This window comes from Typopeltis vanoorti, chromosome 15, assembly GCF_054136105.1.
Source record: "Typopeltis vanoorti isolate ZY-2024b chromosome 15, IOZ_Tvanoo_1.0, whole genome shotgun sequence".
Classification (NCBI taxonomy): domain Eukaryota; kingdom Metazoa; phylum Arthropoda; class Arachnida; order Uropygi; family Thelyphonidae; genus Typopeltis; species Typopeltis vanoorti.
In genome coordinates, this window is record NC_143563.1 from 52,668,001 (window position 1) to 52,689,743 (window position 21,743).

At 37.4% G+C, this 21,743-nt stretch overlaps 1 protein-coding gene across 2 annotated transcripts in view; it reads right to left on the reverse strand.

The window, feature by feature from the left end:
• Window positions 1-21,743, reverse strand: part of Faf2 (Fas-associated factor 2) — a 293,787-nt gene that overhangs the window by 137,379 nt on the left and 134,665 nt on the right. The gene's annotated exons all lie outside the window — the stretch shown is intronic.

Here is a 21,743-nt window from a genome sequence, read left to right on the forward strand (position 1 = left end):
CTGAAGAAACTTCAGGACTGGAGCAACTCGTATATAGAAGCTAATGACTTCACAACACTTGCCTTGGTATCCCATAATGCAAAGCACATATCCTAGTGGACATGTATACTACTATGCATTATGGGAAGGGTCACTACCCAGACCGGTTTCGACCTTTATTGAGGTGGTCTTATCAATGGGAGCTACACCCAGAGGTGATACTAAGGTTGAAGAAATGCAGAAGTCATACTTCCAATAACAATGAAATAGGAATTATTTTCAGTCAAATAAAACTATAATTTGTTACTTAAATATAAAGAGCCAATAGGCTTCATTTCGGCGATATAAACATTATTCAAATTAAGGGGTTATTAAATCCCACATTATTTTAAAATCGAATAAGAAACTCAAAGATTGGAATCAGAGAGTTTCATGCCGAATATAGTAAACTATAAAAGTATCGGCGGTTACTAACGTGAGCTAATGCAAGTAGTCCTAGTACGTAGTACAATCTCAGGCAACTCATTGCAAAGGTGGGGAAAGTTCTGATCGCTAATCTTGGTATTTTCCATAATGTAAAAACACATTTCCTAGGAAATGTATGCTGTTATTACATTATGGTGGGAGGTCACTACCCAGACCGGTTTCAGCCTTGATTTGTGTTTTTACACTTTATCTAGACATATGTGCCATTAATACTGAATAGCTTTATTGCACTTACCTGAAAGGGGAAAAAAAAAGATTCAAATTCATCCAGTAATGAGAAGAATTTGAAGACGGCATTAAATCAGTTGCAAATCAAATTGATCAAATCAATCCATGAAAAAGTTGATTTAATAAAGCCAAATTCGATTTAGTTTTGACATGACTTATATGTAAATATCTGATGATTTACATATATGCCATTATAACTGATTCAAAAAATCAGTTATAATGGCATCTAAAAGACTACAAATTTAAGACTTCGTTTAGGTTTTCTCATATCTCTTTTTCCCTTTAGGTTTATATATTTTATTATGTAGTCTTCCCATTTCCAGTGTTAAATGATATTTAAATAATTAATATCACAATAAATAAATGTTAAATAAATGATAAGAGAACAGGATAATATTGAATTTTATAATCAGTTACAAAATATATATAATAAAATAAATAAAAATGATTATGTAATATTAGCAGAAGATTTAAATGCAAGAATTGGAAACACGAAAATTAATAATAATATAGGAATATATGAAGAACATACTCTAAACAGGAATAGTAAAAAATTGATCGACTTTGTAGTTTATAATAACCTAAAAAATAATGAATTCTTTCTATAAACATGCATAAATATACTTGGGCAGCAAGGAAATCAATATTAGATTATTTTATCTTAAATGAAATGACAACAGTGTTCTCTTTAGATGTTAGAGTTCACAGAGGATCTGAAATAAGTAGTGACCACTTCCTCGTTAAAATAAAATTAAGATTACCACCTAAATAGCTACAAATAACAAGAACAGAAAGAAAATTTAAAACATTTGATATGGGATGATACAATCAAAGAAATAATGAAAATGAAAAAAGAAGCCTATCATAAATGGTTAAGCAGTAAAAGATTAGAAGATGAAATAGAATATAAAAGAATAACAGCCATAGCTAAAAGAGAAGTCAGAAAAAGACAGAGTATGATGGAACAAATTTGATTCTAATTTAGAACATGATTTATATAAAATAAGATCCAATATATATAAGATTTTGAAACACTTAAATACGGATACTAAAGAAAACATAAAATTAAACACCAAATTGAAATTAGAAGAATTTCTAAATTTCTATACAGAATTGTGGACAGACAAATATTTTAAAAAAGATAACTGGCAAACATTTAATGAAAATGAAAAGGAAATAACTAAAGAAGAATTAGAAATCAGCCTGAAAGAAACAAGAAACGGAAAATCACCTGGAGAAGATAACCTAGGTTCAGAACTATATAAATATGCAGGAACAATGTTCAAAGAAAGACTCCTATTATTTTTTAATAAAATCTATTCAACTAGTACCCCTCCCCCCCAAGAGAATGGAAAAAAGCAATTGTGATTCCTATCTTTTAAAAAAAGGTAATAGAAATGATCCTAAAAACTAGGCATAAGTATACTAAATTCATGTTACAAAATATATAGCAGAATTTTAAATAAACTAATAAAATATTCTGAAATTTTTATTTTAGAAGTACAGAATGGATTTAGAAAAAGGACGATCATGTATAGACCTGGCCTTTTGCCTAAAATTAATCATAGAAAAAAGAAGAGAATACAATTCAGAAACACATATTACATTTATTGACTTTGAAAAAGCATTTGAAGTTAAAAGAAGCATTTTATTTAACATATTAAAAGAAAGACAAATACCAAATAATATCCTAAAAGCTATCATAGGTATATATGAAAATAATCAAATACAAATAAGATTAAATCATGAGCTATCATATACGAGAGAGATAAGCCAAGGCGTCCAACAGGGATGTCCCCTCTCAGCAACTCTTTTTAATATTTACCTAAATGAAATAATAATAAAATGGAATAAAAATTTCCATCAAGGTATTAAACTTTCTCCTACTGTGAACTTAAACACTCTCCTTTTTTCTGATGACCAAATAATAATTACAAATTCTGAAGACAACTTACAGAAAGCTATTCTAAATCTAAATGAGATAGCCAAAGATTATGGTATGATAATATCAACAGAAAAAAAAAAAGCAAAAACTATAGCCTCTAAAAGATAAGATCCAGTAAGAACTAAATTAGTAATAGGTAACAAGATTTTAGAACAGGTGAATTCATTTAACTGCCTAGGTTGTATGATTACATATGAAAATGAAAGAGATATAAACCTAAAAACTGCAAAATATTTAAAAATAACAGGTATAATTAACTCTATATTTAAACCAAACCTAGTTCAAAAACAAACCAGACTAAAAGTATACAATACATTAGCCCTATCAGTCCTAATGTATGGAAGTGAAATCTGGACAATAAAACAAAAAGATAAACAAAGATTAATAACAGCTGAAATGAAATTTATGAGAAAAACTGCAAAGTATACTCTATTTGATCACAAAAGAAATGAAGAAATTATGAAAGAATTAAACCAGGAATCAATAATAGAAAAAATTAAAACATATAAATATAAATGGATGGAACATGTTCAAAGAATGAAAACAAAAATTACCAAAACAAGTCATAAAGTACAAGCCATTAGGAAAAAGAAAACCAGGACGTCCTCTTAAAATATTCAATGATGACTTCTAAGGCCAGAACAGGCCACTCTAGGCCTAAATCCTTGATAGGCATGATGATAATATTTATATCATTAACTTCCTACTGATAATTTTAATCCAAATCTGTTATTTATCTGTCAAAACAACAGTATGCTCAGATCTTATATTTCATGCTTCTATGCCACCTCTTGCTATTTCAATCCACCAAGTACCATGATCTTTTTTTGGGTTGTTTCCTGCCATCCTTGCAACAAACCCTTGTTTTGCTAACTGTTCCTATCCTATTCAAGTGATCATACCACCTCAGCTCTACTCACACACTCAGGATTTAATCTTGGAGGGGGCCGAGCACTCAAGATTTAATCTTAGGGGGGGGGGAGAGTCGAGTCGACAATTTGAGAATGCACACTATGCATTGCATACGAGCTATGACTGAGCATCTGCAGTGATCGCCAATACATGATACCTGTGATCTCCTCTGGCTCGGCTCAGGCAAACGAAGTAGCGCCCAGGCACTACTTCGTTCGCCTTGCATTCATCAGCAGCCAGGATTCACGAGAGCTATAGGGTATTCCCACCTTTTGTGATCGTTAATTCAAACATAGCATAGAAACAGAATACACGACACAACATAAATAAAAAAATGAATTTTAATTAGGAAAAGATTTTTGGAAATTTTTCTAGTGTTTTTTCCTTTTTCTTTTTTTTTTGGGGGGGGGGGGGGGGGCAGTTAATTTCCCTTACACCTGTAATTTTTCTCACAACTCAATCAATGACTACATTATAATAAGCCAGACATTACACAACCCTATCCTCATCTCAAACCATTCTGATGTTGTTTCCTATGCAATAACACAACTTTTACTTGCTTTATACATTTATTCTATTATTCTCACATGTTTGTACCACATACCTTGATTATAACTATACAGCACTGAAATTTACCTTCAGAAAATGTCTTTCATTAAAAAGTCAACAGTACTGATTTACATTCAATCAATTCAATTACATGTCATAGTTAACACTCTCAGAGCATGTAGGTGGGTAAGGAATGTCACTCTATATAATATATATATATACAGGGTGTTCAGGATAAATTTGACAGTTTCGTAAGGAAAAAGAAAATCTTCTTTGTATCTATTAAATTTAATGAATTGACAAAAAACATTACAGGCAGAGTTAATTACAATACTATCAACAAGATTTACTCAAAATAACCACCATTAGCATCGATCACAGCTTCAATTCTGCTTCGGAACCTCGAACAAGCTGATGCTACAGTCTCCCTGGGAAGGGCCGCAAAAACTGTTTTAATTTTATCCATTAACTGGGCTTTTGTATTACTGGAAGTGCGATTGGTGTCTTTTTCAACTGCGCCCCATACAAAATAATCCATGGGGTTAAGGTCTGGGGAGTTTGGAGGCCAAACATTTGGACTGGTGAAGTCGTAGAAATTTTCAGACAACCATTTTTGACTTTTCCCAGAGGTGTGGCAAGGGGCCGAATCCTGCTGCCATACATACGGCCTACCATTGGCTACCCTTGTTATCCAGGGCTTGACTACAGTTAGCAACTCCACGAACAAAGCCCGAATTCCAATGCCAGGGTTCTTCAACACCTGTTCCTGCAGATTTGCGAGGAATTCTGCTGTACGAACGCAATTAGATCGTCTGCTAGGGATCTTTCTTCTTGCTACATCCTCGTAGTTACCATTGCAAGTCTCTAGTTCATGCCTGATTGTTTTTACTGTATTCAGGGAGCATTGGGCAGCAGTCGTAATATCCTTATTTTGATGGCGGGCACGAATCATCATGATACAAGTTATTCTCTTCCATGATTCAGGTGGGTTCCAGCTATCCATCCTTTCTGACATCTTGTATATGAATGAAGAAGGGTCCAAACTTTTAAATGAAGAGAAGTGTGTGTTAATACATGTAACTTACGGAAAAATATAATTAATTATAAATATGTCAAATTTATCCCGAACACCCTGTATGTATATATAGGGGTGCTTAAGGGTCAAAGCTGTATAACTGAGAGGAGACTTCCACATAGCCTTTAAAGGAATGCGGAGAACCGAGCAGGGCTTCTGACCTAATGTCCAATCCTCACCTTCTCGTGGTGCACCCTGTTGGGTATCTACTTGGATACTGAACGGACGAGGATGGGCTGGCAATTTGGGATTTAACCGACCAAATTGAAATTCTTATTGGTTAAACCAAAATATAGAATGATGGTACAACATGACAAAATTTCATGCCGGCTGGGGCGTCGCCCGGTTAAACAAGGCCCCCATTGTTTTCGCCAGGGAAGCAGGGCGAACAGCGAAAAGTCAGCTACTGGAACAAATCTGAAAACAAACCCCAACTCAACATCACCAGAGTTAAAGATCGGTACCATCAACATAAGAAGCCTGAATGGCAAAGAAATGGAGCTAGCTGAGGAATTAGATAAGTACCAGATCGACATAATAGGGGTGACTGAAACAAAAAAGACCAAAACTGGTGAGATCTTTCTGAGCAATAAATACAAAATGTTATATTCAGGCAATGACAATCAAGGAAAAGAAGGAGTAGCCATAGTATTCAACACAAAATACGAGGCTAATCTTCTTGAATGGCAGGCAGTCTCAAGTAGAGTAATGTGGGCAAATATGAGAATGGGGAACTGGACAATGAGACTTATTTGTGCCTATGGTCCCACAGAAGGTTCTACTAAGGTAGAAGTGGAGGAATTTTTTGAGGCTTTAGAAAAAGCAACTGACACAATGAAAAATGAAAAGTTGGTCCTTGTTGGGGATCTAAATAGCAGAGTAGGAAATGATTGTGAGACATACAAAAATATTTTGGAAAAATTTGGAGAAAAGAGCAAAGCTAATAATAATGGCAAATATCTGTTGGATTTCTGCTCAGGACATGGACTGGTTATTACTAACACCATGTTCCAACATAAAAATGTGCACAAATTCACATGGAGAGAAGAGGCTAGGAATAAGAAAAGTCTCATTGACTATGTTATTGTTGATAGTGATGTTTTCTCCCTGGTGCAGGACACCAGAGTGTACAGAGGATTTGAAATTGGAAGTGATCACTATTTAGTCTTGAGCAGGATAAAATTGAATTTCATATTGAAAAGAATAACATGTAAGAAAGTTTTAAAGCGAATAAAAGTTGAGCAGTTCTCAGATGTGAACTGTAGACTAAAATACACAAAGATTATTGAAGAAAAAATGAAAGAGTTTGAGAACAGGAATCAAACGTTGGAGATTCAGTGGCAAATTCTGAAGAAAACATTGATTGATTCTGCCAGAGAGGCATGTGGTGAGGTTGTCTGTAAGGATAAAAAAATCAGAACTCCCTGGTGGACACAGGAAGTTAAAGAGGCAGTGAAAGAAAAGAAGAAAGCATACCAAAAGTTCCTGTCAAATAAGTCAGCTTGTGCTCTTAGAGAATATAGAGACAAATGCAAGAATGCTAAACACTGTGTAAAACTAGCTAAACAAAAGTCATGGGAGGACTTTGGCAAGAATATAGAAAATAAATATCAAGAAGGTGACAAAATATTCTGGAGGTTGTTGAAGAAGCTTAAGAATGGAGGAAAGAGTGCTATAAAAGGAATTAGAGATGACAAAGGTGACATGAAAATGGGAGAAAAAGATATCCTTGAAGTATGGAGTAATTACTTTGAAAAACTGCTAAATGAAACAAGCAGTGATGACAGCACAGTGGTAAAAAACACTGACCAGGCATGTAGTCAGGAATACATATCCATACTTGAAGTAGAAAAAGCCATCAAAGGCTTGAAATGTGGAAAGGCAGCAGGAGTAGATGATATTCGACCAGAAATGCTGAAGTATGGTGGTATAAGAGTCTTACAGTGGCTGCACTGCATAGTTCAGAAAGCCTGGACAGAGGGACGAATTCCCGATGATTGGAGTAGAGCTCTCATAGTACCCATATATAAAAAGGGAAATAAAACTGAATGTTAGAATTACAGAGGTATTTCCCTACTGAGTGTTCCTGGCAAGATCTATGCAAGTATACTTGAGAAACGGTTGAGAAGAATTGTGGAAGAAAAGCTTGGTGAAGAACAAGCTGGATTCAGGCCAAATAGAGGCTGTCAGGATCAGATCTTCACTTTACGACAAATAGTCGAGAAAGCATGGGAATATAACAAAGATCTGTATTTCAGTTTTGTCGATCTGGAAAAGGCATATGACAAGGTGCCAAGAGAGAAGCTATTCAATACGCTGCAGTTATATGGTGTCAATGGGGCATTATATCAAGCAATACTTAGTCTTTATTTGTGTTGTAAGTCAGCAGTTAGAATTGAAGGAAGTACAGGAAGATGGTTTAATGTTAAATCTGGTGTGAGACAAGGATGTACATTATCCCCTCTGTTATTCTACGTGTGTAGAGGCTTAAGTGCTGTGAGGACATCATGTTGGAGGCTTAATGGATTTTTTACAACACTCACAAAGAATTAAAATAGAATTTAATACTCCTATATTTCGTCCTAGTCACTAGGACATCTACGGGGATTACAAAATCAATTAATGTAACATATGCACAAATAACAAACAATACTAAGCCCAACCACGTGGGTGACACTACAGTCCTATCTAGGTAGAGCGCCCTCTAAGGGCAGTAGTAGGTGGCCTGGAATGTAAGGTGGGAAATCTGGTGATGAGTGTTTCCCAAATCTTTGGAAGCTTAATGCAACCATATTTATTGAGATTTGGTTGGTTTTTGAGAGCTGCTGCTGCTTCTAAGAAAAGTCTCTCTTTCTTGAATTTGCTGTGGTGGAGCATGGTGGTTTTCTTCCATGATACTCTGTGGGTGGTGTCCAAAGCATGGTCAGCCAAGCCTGAATGGCCATAGTTGTGTTTGAAGATGTAAGACTTGTGTTCCTCTAGACGGATGGATGCTGATCTGCCTGTCTGTCCAAAGTACGCCAGCTTACAGGAACAGGGTACTTTGTAAACTCCAGGCAGAGAGAGAGGAGGGAGCTGATCTTTCGTAGAACGGATAAGGGTAGCCAGTTTGCGGTGGGGCTTATATGCTGTGTGTAGATTGTACTGTTTTAGTATCTTGGCTATTTTTTCAGAAGTGCCACGGATGTAAGGTATGGTGATGGCATTTTTAAAATCTTGTTGACGAGAAGGAAGGGGAATGGGGGAGGAGTTGATTATTTTTTTGATACTGTGATCACTGTAGCCATTAGAGAGGAAAGTGCTGTGTATGTGGTTAAGCTCATTAGTGAGGGCGGTTCCACTGGAACAAAGATTGTGGGCTCTCTTGGTAAGAGTTTTAATAATGCCATATTGTTGAGAGGGGTGGTGGTGGGAGAGTTTGTGAATGTATCTGCCTGTGTGTGTGGGTTTTCTGTATACGGTGAAGGTAAGTGTATCATTAGGCAGGCGTGTGACTAAGGTGTCTAGGAAGGGTAAACAATTGTTCTTTTCCTTTTCCATAGTGAACTGGATTCTTGGATGTAGACTATTGAGATGACTGAGGAAGGAGTCTAACGTGTCTGGGCCATGAGGCCAAATAGAGAACACATCATCTACATATCTTAGCCAGATAGAAGGTTTGAGTGGGGCTGAGTCTATGGCTCGTTTTTCGAAATCTTCCATATAGAAATTGGCAAGGGGGGGGGGTGATAGGGGGGAACCCATGGAAGTTCCCTCTATCTGCTTGTAGATTTTGTTGTTCCAAGAGAAATATCCAGAGTTAATGGCAAAGGAAAAGAGATCTAAGATGTCAGAGTGAAAAACGTTTTCTAAGAGAGATAAGGTGTCAATTAAGGGAATATTGGTAAACAAAGAGGAGATATTAAAGCTTACCAATATGTCCGTCTACTTCAAGGTTAAATGTTCTGTGAGGGCTTTAAAGTGGGTCGAGTTTTTTATATAGGAAGGGGACCTTCCGGTGAGGGGGATCAGAGTGTTGGCCAGCTGTTTAGATAGTCTATAGCAAGGTGCATTGGTAGCATCTACTATAGGCCTGAGTGGGGAATTGGGTTTGTGGATTTTACATTCCAGGCCACCTACTACTGCCCTTAGAGGGCGCTCTACCTAGATAGGACTGTAGTGTCACCCACGTGGTTGGGCTTAGTATTGTTTGTTATTTGTGCATATGTTACATTAATTGATTTTGTAATCCCCGTAGATGTCCTAGTGACTAGGACGAAATATAGGAGTATTAAATTCTATTTTAATTCTTTGTGAGTGTTGTAAAAAAATCCATTAAGCCTCCAACATGATGTCCTCACAGCACTTAAGCCTCTACACACGTATTCTAATCACCCATGGAGAAGAACTAGCACGCAAATCCAAGCAATACGGTAAGTCAAAACTACGACTATCTAGGCAACTAAATAGGCTGGCCTTTTTAAAACGATGTCGGGACACAAGAGTGATACCAAACTGCGTTAAAATGAAGATCAATTTCCATTCTAAAAAAAGCACTTCGTATATATAACCGTGCTAGCCAGGCATTACTCCGCGAGCAAATCGCCTCTACACATGCTACCCTCGCAGTGACGGACACCGCCATTGGCTCCTTACATTCCGAGCTCTCCACCGTTCTTAACCCTGAACTTTGGTCGATTCTTTCTGGCATTTCGGAAACTTCCGCACAGAGAGAATTCCAAAAAATTAAAAATAAACATATCAAGAAATTTAGCAACCTTGTGAAAAACAAACCACAACCACGAATTCAACCGCTCCAGACAGTAATAAACCTCTCTTCCAAAAGGCTCAACGACGATGCCGTCAGCGCCCTTTGCCTCGGCCATAATTTTGCCGTCGCTCCGAAGGAAGTGCCGGTACTTGACGCAATGGTGAACATCGAACGTGGAATCGGTCGCTTACCGTCGGAGATAGCTAACAACATCAGACTTGACGTAGCCAACATCCTCACGCATTCTTCTCCGCCAAAAAGTAATTTATCATATGCCCAACGCACTGCTCTCCTGAAACTACGTAAAGAAAAAAGTATCGTCATCACCAGAGCGGATAAGGGTAATGCCACAGTGGTTCTTAATACCAGTGAATATAAGCGAAAAATGAACATTATCTTCCGCGATCGCGCTACCTACATCCCGCTAGAACACGACCCCACAAAAACACAAGTTAAGAAACTTAAAATTTTACTCAAAAAAGTATCTTCCTGGCCCCCTGATGTCACGAAAAAACTTAAACCTTTCCGCTCCTGTCCCCCCCGAATATACGGTTTACCAAAAATCCACAAACCCAATTCCCCACTCAGGCCTATAGTAGATGCTACCAATGCACCTTGCTATAGACTATCTAAACAGCTGGCCAACACTCTGATCCCCCTCACCGGAAGGTCCCCTTCCTATATAAAAAACTCGACCCACTTTAAAGCCCTCACAGAAAATTTAACCTTGAAGAAGACGGACATATTGGTAAGCTTTGATATCTCCTCTTTGTTTACCAATATTCCCTTAATTGACACCTTATCTCTCTTAGAAAACGTTTTTCCCTCTGACATCTTAGATCTCTTTTCCTTTGCCATTAACTCTGGATATTTCTCTTGGAACAACAAAATCTACAAGCAGATAGAGGGAACTGCCATGGGTTCCACCCTCTCACCCCCCCCCCTTGCCAATGTCTATATGGAAGATTTCGAAAAACGAGCCATAGACTCAGCCCCACTCAAACCTTCTATCTGGCTAAGATATGTAGATGATGTGTTCTCTATTTGGCCTCATGGCCCAGACACGTTAGACTCCTTCCTCAGTCATCTCAATAGTCTACATCCAAGAATCCAGTTCACTATGGAAAAGGAAAAGAACAATTGTTTACCCTTCCTAGACACCTTAGTCACACGCCTGCCTAATGATACACTTACCTTCACCGTATACAGAAAACCCACACACACAGGCAGATACATTCACAAACTCTCCCACCACCACCCCTCTCAACAATATGGCATTATTAAAACTCTTACCAAGAGAGCCCACAATCTTTGTTCCAGTGGAACCGCCCTCACTAATGAGCTTAACCACATACACAGCACTTTCCTCTCTAATGGCTACAGTGATCACAGTATCAAAAAAATAATCAACTCCTCCCCCATTCCCCTTCCTTCTCGTCAACAAGATTTTAAAAATGCCATCACCATACCTTACATCCGTGGCACTTCTGAAAAAATAGCCAAGATACTAAAACAGTACAATCTACACACAGCATATAAGCCCCACCGCAAACTGGCTACCCTTATCCGTTCTACGAAAGATCAGCTCCCTCCTCTCTCTCTCTGCCTGGAGTTTACAAAGTACCCTGTTCCTGTAAGCTGGCGTACTTTGGACAGACAGGCAGATCAGCATCCATCCGTCTAGAGGAACACAAGTCTTACATCTTCAAACACAACTATGGCCATTCAGGCTTGGCTGACCATGCTTTGGACACCACCCACAGAGTATCATGGAAGAAAACCACCATGCTCCACCACAGCAAATTCAAGAAAGAGAGACTTTTCTTAGAAGCAGCAGCAGCTCTCAAAAACCAACCAAATCTCAATAAATATGGTTGCATTAAGCTTCCAAAGATTTGGGAAACACTCATCACCAGATTTCCCACCTTACATTCCAGGCCACCTACTACTGCCCTTAGAGGGCGCTCTACCTAGATAGGACTGTAGTGTCACCCACGTGGTTGGGCTTAGTATTGTTTGTTATTTGTGCATATGTTACATTAATTGATTTTGTAATCCCCGTAGATGTCCTAGTGACTAGGACGAAATATAGGAGTATTAAATTCTATTTTAATTCTTTGTGAGTGTTGTAAAAAATCCATTAAGCCTCCAACATGATCCCCTCTGTTATTCATTATCTAATGGATCACATTATGAAGGAAAGTGGTATTAAACATGATATCAAAATTGGAGATGTTAATGTCAGCTCTTTGCTTTATGCGGATGATGTTATACTTCTAAATAAATCCGCTACAAGTCTGCAAGATTCTCTGACTAAATTGAATAGCTGTTGTAATAGATATGGTATGAAGGTCAGCAATAAAAAGACAAAGACAATGAAAATAGGCAGAACCATCGAAAATGTCAACTGTGTTGTGAATGGAGAACCTGTGGAACAAGTAAAACATTTCAGCTATTTAGGCACGATTTTTACTGAAGATGGTAAATTAAATATAGAAGTAGACAACAGAATCAGCAAAGCTGGTATGGTGGGAAGTCAATTGAATAAATTCATATGGAATAAGAGAGAAATTAGTCGGAACACTAAATTAGCTGTATACAAGACAGTTTTCAAACCAGTTTTAACTTATGGATTTGAGAGCTGGGTCAGAAGTAAAACACTTGACCAAAGACTAGAGACCACAGATATGAGAGTCCTGAGAAAGATTATAGGCGTGAACAGATGGCATCAATGGCAGTATCATATTAAAAACGAGGATATTAGGAAAGAACTTGACATTGTCAGCATTCAGGAATGCATTAGCAGAGCTAATCTCAGGTGGTATGGTCACTTAAACAGAATGGGCGAAGAAAGATTAGCAAAACAAGTGTTCTCTGCCAGGTTGGCAGCAAAACGACCCAGAGGAAGACCAAGATATAGGTGGATTGATAAGGTACAAAGTGCTTTAGACGATAGAAATATAAGATCTGATAATGTTGGAGTGTTGACAAGTAACAGACTGATTTGGAGGAAAATTGTAGATAGGAAATTAATAGTGATGTAATTTTTTTCATGTAGTACTGTCATATCCTGTACACCCCTTGAGGGTACATGGCAGGAATTTGATGATGATGATGTATATATATCATGTATGGATGCACCATTGTCACTATTCAATAAGAGCTCCATATATGATTATAATGTAGCATGAAGAGTGAAAGTAGGTTGATGAATGATTATAAATGTGGCCTGGCACTGCTTCTGTTGTTCCACCTATGTGAATTAGTATTTTTTTTCTCTTAATTGATGTTGTATGTTAAAGTTACTTTGTGGTTGAATTTTGGTGTAGCTGCTCATTTGTTGTTGCAAAGAGGGCAGACTGCATGATTCTAATCACCATCTGAAGCTGCAGTTGCACAGAGCCTTGGGTTCAAATAGTACAGAACTCATTCTGCTATGTGCATCAATTTACAAAGTGACATTAAAATCTGCAAAACGAATATTCACTCATCTGATCATTAAATCAAATGAGTTGTGCCTTTGGATGTATAGTGGGTAATCCAAGTTAGGTTTAAACTCACAAAATAAGTGGCAGTAGGTGTGTATATTATTTAAGAAGAATGGTTATAGGATTTGTCAATGATATTTGATGTCCAAATAGTATGGATAAAGCCTGTCCAGCTTTTCTACAAAACCAAAACATGTAATAAAATACCCAAACTCGCCATCAACCTTGAGTCTAGTATAAAGTGTCCTTGAATTATGATGGGGTTCTGTTCCAATGATCATGTAATAAATCGAAAAGGTCCTAAGTCAGAAATCACTAAATGAACAATAAGGATATATTAACAATCAACATGCCTGAATGCTAAAATGTGTATATCTGTTTTGCTATATTCTTTAATATAGCATGAATGAATTCAATACCTGTCCTTGAATTCATTTATGCTACCTGAACATGCAATATCCAGTGGCAATCCATTCCGATCATGCACCACTCTATGAGAGGGAAAAAATCTAGTTCTCACCCCTTCTTGACAGAATTCATTCTCAACTTCCAAGGATGCCCCTCCTCACCTGCCATGAAATGAAAAATTCCATCTACTAGTATCCTGTAACCCATTCAGAAGTTTGTAAGTCTTAATCACATCACCCCTCTTTCTCCTGTTTGCTAGTGTCTGCAATCTACAAATTCTCAGGTTTGTCTTCATAATCAGTATTCCACAATCAAGATAATGTTAACATTCTCTCCACTGTATCAGAATCACCAAGGAAAGGAGACCAAACCTGTGTGTAATAGTCCAACTGAGTTTTATCAAGGCTTTGAAAAGAGGCAAAATGACTTCCTTATCTTTACATGTCAAAATTCATTTCAGCATTGCAAGTATCCTCTGAGTTATATTTGCAATCTTTATTTTACTATGGCTCTTGAACTCGAGCTTCCCCATCTACTAAAACTCCAAGATCCCTAGCCTGATCAGTTTCTTCTTGAATAATCCACCAATATAATATGACATTGGATATTTAATTACACTAAAGTGCATGACTAACATTGAAATGACAACATTTTCACATACCCATAATAATTCCAGCGTATTCAAATCATTCTGCCAGCTGCATTCCTAATTACCTTGTCTATCTTTCAATTATCAGCAAACAGCTGTATTTTCACATGTCAAATCCTTCCCAATGTCATTAATATATAGAGTGAATAACAATGGATTAAGTACTGATCCCTGTGGTACACAATTGGTTACCTTAATTCTTGCAAACTCACATCTCCATGTACCACTTTTTTGACATATGTCAGCCAGCCATTCCATGCCAGTATTTTATAACTCAAACGCATGGAAAGGCTATGTTTACTGAACATGTTAATTTATTTTTAACGGTATTAATGAGAACACAGACTGATAAAAAAAATAATAACTATTTATTAACTTATTACTGATATTTTGCTGGTATTACATCCAACATCTTCAGAGCACAAAAACAGTTAAAAGGCTTCCCCTTTGCCAATTTCTACATAGAACACTTGAAACAGATAGCTAGTTTGAGAGTGGCTGTACAGAGTACAGCCACTCTCAAACCAGTGCTTTGACTATGCTATGTAGATGATGTGTTTGCTATTTGGTCACATAATCCAGACACATTAGATACATTCTTAGGGCATTTAAATAGCCAACACCCAAAAATCCACTTTAAATGAACTGCTCATTTAATACCTCTACTAATACAGTAGAGTTATTAAATGAGCAGCTCACTCAAGCTGTATTTCAGAAGCAGGCAAAATAGCCGTAAATATAATAGTTCATTCAAGTATTCCACTGAGCAAGAGATATATGAGGAATTGAGTAAACTTGATGTCAACAAGGCCATCGGACTTAATGGTATATCACCCCTATCTTGAGGGAATGTTCCAGGGAGTTAACAGCTTTAACATACATTTTCAACAGGAGTCTTAGATTACCCTGGTCTCAAAGGAACAGAAAGATGGTAAAATTGTTCTGCTCCATAAAGGAGGTGATAAGACTTCTTCTGCAGCTTGTCCCACTTAAGTGGGGTCATGGTTAATCATGAGTCTCCTCCACATCCTCCTGTCTTGGGCTGTCACCACATCCAAGTTCGTCATCCTCAAGTCCTCTTCTACCAGCTCCCTCCATCTCTTCTTTGGCCACCCACACTTCCTCCTTCCTTGCACATCCATCTGCATGACCTTTCTTCCCACATATTCGTCCTCCCTCCTCAGCACATGACCAAACCATCTCAACCTTGTCTCCTTTATCTTCGCTCCTAAGTTCGTAACTTTCACCGTTCCCCTTACATAGTCATTTCTCATGCAATCCTTTCTGGTCACACAACACATCCACCTAAGCATTTTCATCTCTGCTACCTCCATCCTGCTGATGTTATTTTTCCTCAGGGCCACAGTTTCCATAGCATAAGTCATAGCTGGCCTCACTACTGTCCTATAGATTTTGCCTTTCAGATCGATCGGCATACTTTTATCATATAGCACTCCAGCCATCTCTCTCCAGTTCCTCCAACCCGCTTGTATCCTGCATCCCACTTCCTTCTCAACCCCTCCGTCTTCTTCCACTGTTGAACCTAAGTATCTAAAGTCCCATACCTTCCTGATAACATTTTCTTCCAGCTCCAGATCTGTCTCCTAGCAGCCGTCCACTTTGCAACACATATACTCTGTCTTACTTCTGTTGTCTCATACCTCTCTCTTCCAGTACTTTCCTTCATCTTTCCAGTTTAGCTGCCACTTCTTCTCTTGAATCTGCACACAGCAAGACGTCATCTGCATACAATATTGTCCAAGGCGCATCTTCTCTCACCTCCTCAGTCACCACCTCCATCACAATATTAAACAGAAACGGACTTAATGCTGACCCTTGATGCAAGCCAACAGTTACCTGAAAACTTTCTGTCTGTCCCAGACAGGTCCGAACTCTTGTCTTCACATTTCTGTACATCTCCTGCACCAACCTGACATATTTCTCCGGTACCTTCTTCTCCCTCAGACTTGGTATGCTTTCTCCAGATCAATAAACATCAGATGTAGCTCCTGTTGTTTCTCTCAAAACATTTCCATCATCCGCCGTAACCCAAAGATAGCATCTGTTGTTGATCTACCAGGCATGAAGCCAAATTGTTCCTTTGCAATCTCCACCTCCTTCCTCAGTCTTCCATCAAGAACCCTTTCTAGGATTTTCATTGTGTGGGACATCAACTTTATTCATCTGTAATTCTTACAGTCTTGTGCATCCCCTTTACCCTTGTAGATGGGAACAAGAGTACTTTCCCTCCATTCCTCGAGTATATTTTCCTGTTGGCAAACTTTCATGAACAGGTCCCACAGCAGGTCAATTCCCTCTTCCCCCAGGAAGAGGGAACTGACTAAGATTGTGAATTATAGGCCAATCTGCTTGTCTTCGAGGTGTTGGAGAAGCTAGCAAGGACAAGGATTCAGAATTGGGTGGATAGCAGTAGAATTCTCTTTAATGGACAGCATGGGTTTGCTAAAGGAAGATCGTGTTTTAGCAATTTGCTTACTTATTATAACAAGGTGACAAATACATTGGGCAAGGGGAATGCATATACAGTAGTATATTTAGATTTCGCAAACGCTTTCGATAGATTACCACATGACAAACTAGTAATTAAATTGGAAAATTGTAACACAGATGGGGTTAGATACTAGATTAGCATGCCGGATTGGAGATTGGCTGTCTGAAGGGTATCAACATGTTGTGTATGGGGGGGGGGGGGGGTATCCCAGAAGAGGAAAGTCACTAGTGGCATGCCCCACAGGTTTGGTTTGGGGCCACTTTTGTTTAATTTGTATGTAAATGACATTGGAAAGGGTGTTAATGTTACAAAGTGTAAGGTTTTAAATTTGGGAAGCAAAGATGGGATGCATAGTATAGGATTGGTAGGAATATTTTGGAGGAAGTGGAGGAAATGAAGGATTTGAGGTTGTGGTGGATACAGACTTGAAATTTTGTGGACATTTTGCTAAAATTGTAAGGACAACAGTGGATTATGGGAATGATGTAGAGAACATTGATGTACAGAAGAAAGAATGTTTTGATTCCATTGTACACAACTTTGATCAGGCTGCATATGGGTTACTGTGCACAGATTTGGTTGCCAGGCTTTCAAAAGGATGATGAGATGTTGGAGAGGGTCCAGAGACAATTAACTGAGTTGGTTTCTGGTCTCTGGAATGTGGAACATGAGCACAGATTGAGAGAATGTAAATTACAGAGCCTAGTGGACAAAAGGAAGAGGGGAGACATGATCAAGATGCATAAATTGGTAATGGGTAATTACCAGATTAACATGGATGAGATTTTTCATAGAATATCCAGAGATGGGGAGAATGAGAGGCCATCCCTGGAAGCTCTATAAGGTGGATGTGAGCAAGGGGGATGAGGAGCAGAATTTTTGCACTGAGAGTGGTGGGTGATTGGAATGCACTGCCTGTGAGTGTCATGAGTGCATTATCTTTGGTCAGTGAATGCATTTAAGTCAAAGTACAATGAGCTGTGCATGTGAGAGTGGGACCTCCCACGAAGTCTCGACTCTATGGAGGTCTGTTAATAATAATAATAAAACAATGAATGGCATGCAATGAATTAACCTCACTGACTCAGCTTTGACATGCATGTATGTATACACATAAATAATTACGTGAATGCAAAGTGTCATTGGAGTTAACATAACATATTGTAATAACACAGATACAAAGCTTAATATTTATAACATATTTTATCCATATGGCCAATTAAGGACATATTATACATTCACATTTAAGATTTTTTGCCTCCTCAACAGCAAACATGGTGAAAATTTTCATCAATTTTTTTTGCATGTAGCAAGGGTATCCAGATAAGTGGAATTCAACTATGCTTGCTGATTCTTAATCATAGAAGCTGATGCAGTGGTTTTTAAGCAAAACCAAGTCCTCTGCTATAAGTGAAAATCTTGAAATGTTTGCATTTATAGCAGTTTCATTCTAAAGTGAAGAAAACTTCAAGAGAGACTTAAAAAAAAAAAAAAAAAGTAAATTCAGATATGCTACAAGCTCATTATGAAAAGCAATGAGGATGTCAATAAATAATTTTGATTCCTGGAAAACTGACTTAGGCTTGCATTCAAATGAGGCACTTCAAAAATAATCCCTCATCTACTTTCACTTCTGACAAAACAAAAGTCTTCAGTTTTTTACTCATTAATTATCTTGAATCTAATTTTTTTTTTAAATTTTATTTGTGTCTATTAAGCAGTTTTTTTTGGCAATTTTGACACAGATTACAAAACAAGTGGACTAAGGGTTAGATAATCTATGAATCTCATTCTAAAAACCAAATGTGGTATTTTTTTTTAAGCCTCCAGGTCTCTAAACAAGCAGGATGGTTGATCCACACTAGAGAATGAAAATCATCTGCAATAAATTTCATCTGGACAGGCCACGGATATGATTCTCATTGTGGCATGGATATTTGCAAATGTGATACATGTACATGATAGATACAGAATTTTTTTTTTGTTGGGTTGGAGAGCATGTTGAACTTGTCAGAAAACTATATTCCTGTTTTTATTTTATTTGACCTACAGTGGTGAACAAATTAATCCAAACACTCACGTTTAATAAAAAATTTTAATTTTGCAAGAAAATAAGTAAAAAAATTAAACTCCAACTTTACCTAATAATTTATGTGTGCTCCTCTCTCTACCACATAGAAAACATTTTTCTTATTTCTGCACCTCGAAACCACATGTTTATAATGGATTGTATTAAGTTATCCTTTGCATCACAATTGAATTTTCCAAGTCTCTTTTTCACTATGGCCCACAAATTTTCTATTGTCAGGAGTGTTGCCTGGCCACCAAAGTAACTGGATGTTGTAATTTTTGAGGGACTCTTACTTTTTTTTTTTTTAAGTTTGTAGCATGGAGCAAGATCCTGCTGGAAGATAAGCTCTTTCTTGATCTGCGGGACCACTCTTTTCTCCAACATTTTTATGTATTGGTTGCTTTCATCATACAGGCATAAGTGATCTTGGACCATCATGTGTAAAACAATCCCAGAATATCTTTTTAACTGGATGTTTAGGAACTTGTTGAAGGTGGGTGGGTGAGAGAAGTCTTCTTAGTTGCTGATTTGCAAACATAGGATACTTGCTCACCTTGGACAAAGAAATGGTTCTCATCTGAGAACATGACCTTCCACTTCTCAACAGTCCAAATCTCTGTACACTTTTGCCCACGAGCCTGTTTTTCTGCATAGCTTTCATCAACAGCTGTTTCTTTTTTTGGTCTGTGGGCAGTTGTCCCTGCTTCCAACGATCTTCAATGGACTATTATGTCAGAAACATTAATCCTACTAGATGCCAAGTCTCTAACTTTACAGCAGACAATCTTGAATTTATTTTGCTTTTTCTAACTAGTAAATGATTTTGAGTAAGTGTAGTTGTCCTTTTTTTTCACACATTTTCCTTTTCTATTAGGAGAAAAGGTACCTGTCTCCCTAAAACTCTTTAAAATTGCATTAACAGTATCCAAACCAACACCACACTCATTTGAGTCATGGATGTGTGCTGAGAAAGAGTACATATTTTTGATCCGTTTTATAACTATACAAAATGAATAAAACACTATGAATGTCAACTTAACTTGTTTACACTATTAAAAATGCACAACACTACTAATAAACATTGTAGATACAGTTAAAACACACAGCACACAACCAAAATAGTGAACTAAAACCAAAACAGCAAAGCAAAATCAAAAACTAGATGAAAATTCGGCTTGCTCGAATTAATTTATTCACTACTATAAGCATAAGCAAGCAAATGTCTGCTTGTAATCAATCTTCACAAGTGTATAATACCATACATTATGGTGAGTCAATAGGATGGCTTCTACCTTTACTGAAATCTCATCAGTGGGAGCTAAACCCAGGGAGCAGCTCTCTCTCAGTGGCAGAAGTCCTATTTCCCCATTAAACTTAACAAAAGAATGTATAACTATATAGCAAGCTAGAGCCATACAACTGGCCAAGGGGATAGTGTCACTGCACTCCAACCAAAATGCTGTAGGTTTGAATCCCACTGCAGGCATGTATGTTTGTGATCATATTAGGATTATCATTATATGGTGTGAAACTACAACCTTTTTACTGTACTTGCAAGAAAAAGTACCATCTTTGGTCTCTATATTTAATCTTAGCCTACTCGTGGCATTTAGTATATGATATGTTTCTAGTTTTTTGTGGAGGAAATTCACAGGACAAAAATTTAAAATAAGAATGAATATATATATATATATATATATATCCTATATATATAAAATGATAAGCTTTTTTATGTCACGTTTGTATGTCATGTTTTTTGAAATGTTTCGAAACTCAGGGACTACCCTGAGTGTCGTCGAGTCTTCAAAATTTGAGTCATCAGAAATCAAGAACCAGCCTACCAGTCCAGAACACGGAGTTGGGCGCCGTAGGCGCCGGGGGGGGGCTAGTATATATATATATATATATATATATATATATATATATATACACATTTTATTTTTACCCTAAACACAAACTTTTGTGTTGCATATACATGGATACAATGTTGATTGTTGATTTACACTCACGCGAATTCTGTTTTGGTTGTAGATTCTGTTTTGGTTGTATCTTCTGATAGAGCTCTTCATTGGTGATATTCTGTCCCCATCCTATTCTTAGAATCTTCCTGTAACAAGTTCTTTCAAATGCCAAAATTCTCTTTCTTGATTCCTTATTTATTACCCATGTTTGAAATCCGTACAGTACACCACTGAAGATGCATGTTTCCAGTACTCTTAGTTTTGTTTGCAGGCTGATCACTTTACTTTTCCAGATGTTATCCATGGCCTTCAGATTTGTTCTTCCCTTTGCAATCCTGATCTTCATTTCTTTTTTACAATCCAAGTCATATGTCAGTTTACTTCCCAAATATGTGAATTGTTCTACATTTTCTATATCAGTTCCATCCACTTGTATCTTTCCGCAAAAGTGTTTTGGTAATGGAAAAATTAAGGGATCTTCACTATGAATTGTTGGACCATCCACCCTATTCCCCAGATTTGGCTCCCTCTGACTTCTATCTCTTCTCGAGACTAAAACTCTTCCTCACTGTTCAGCGTTTTTCTTCCAATCAAGAGGTGATTGCAGCTGTAGAGGGGTATTTTGCAGATCTTACTGAGAACCACTGCAAGGATGGGATAATGGCGCTGGAGCATCGCAGGAATAAATGTTTTATTCTTAAGGGAGATTATGTTGAAAACTAATTTTGAA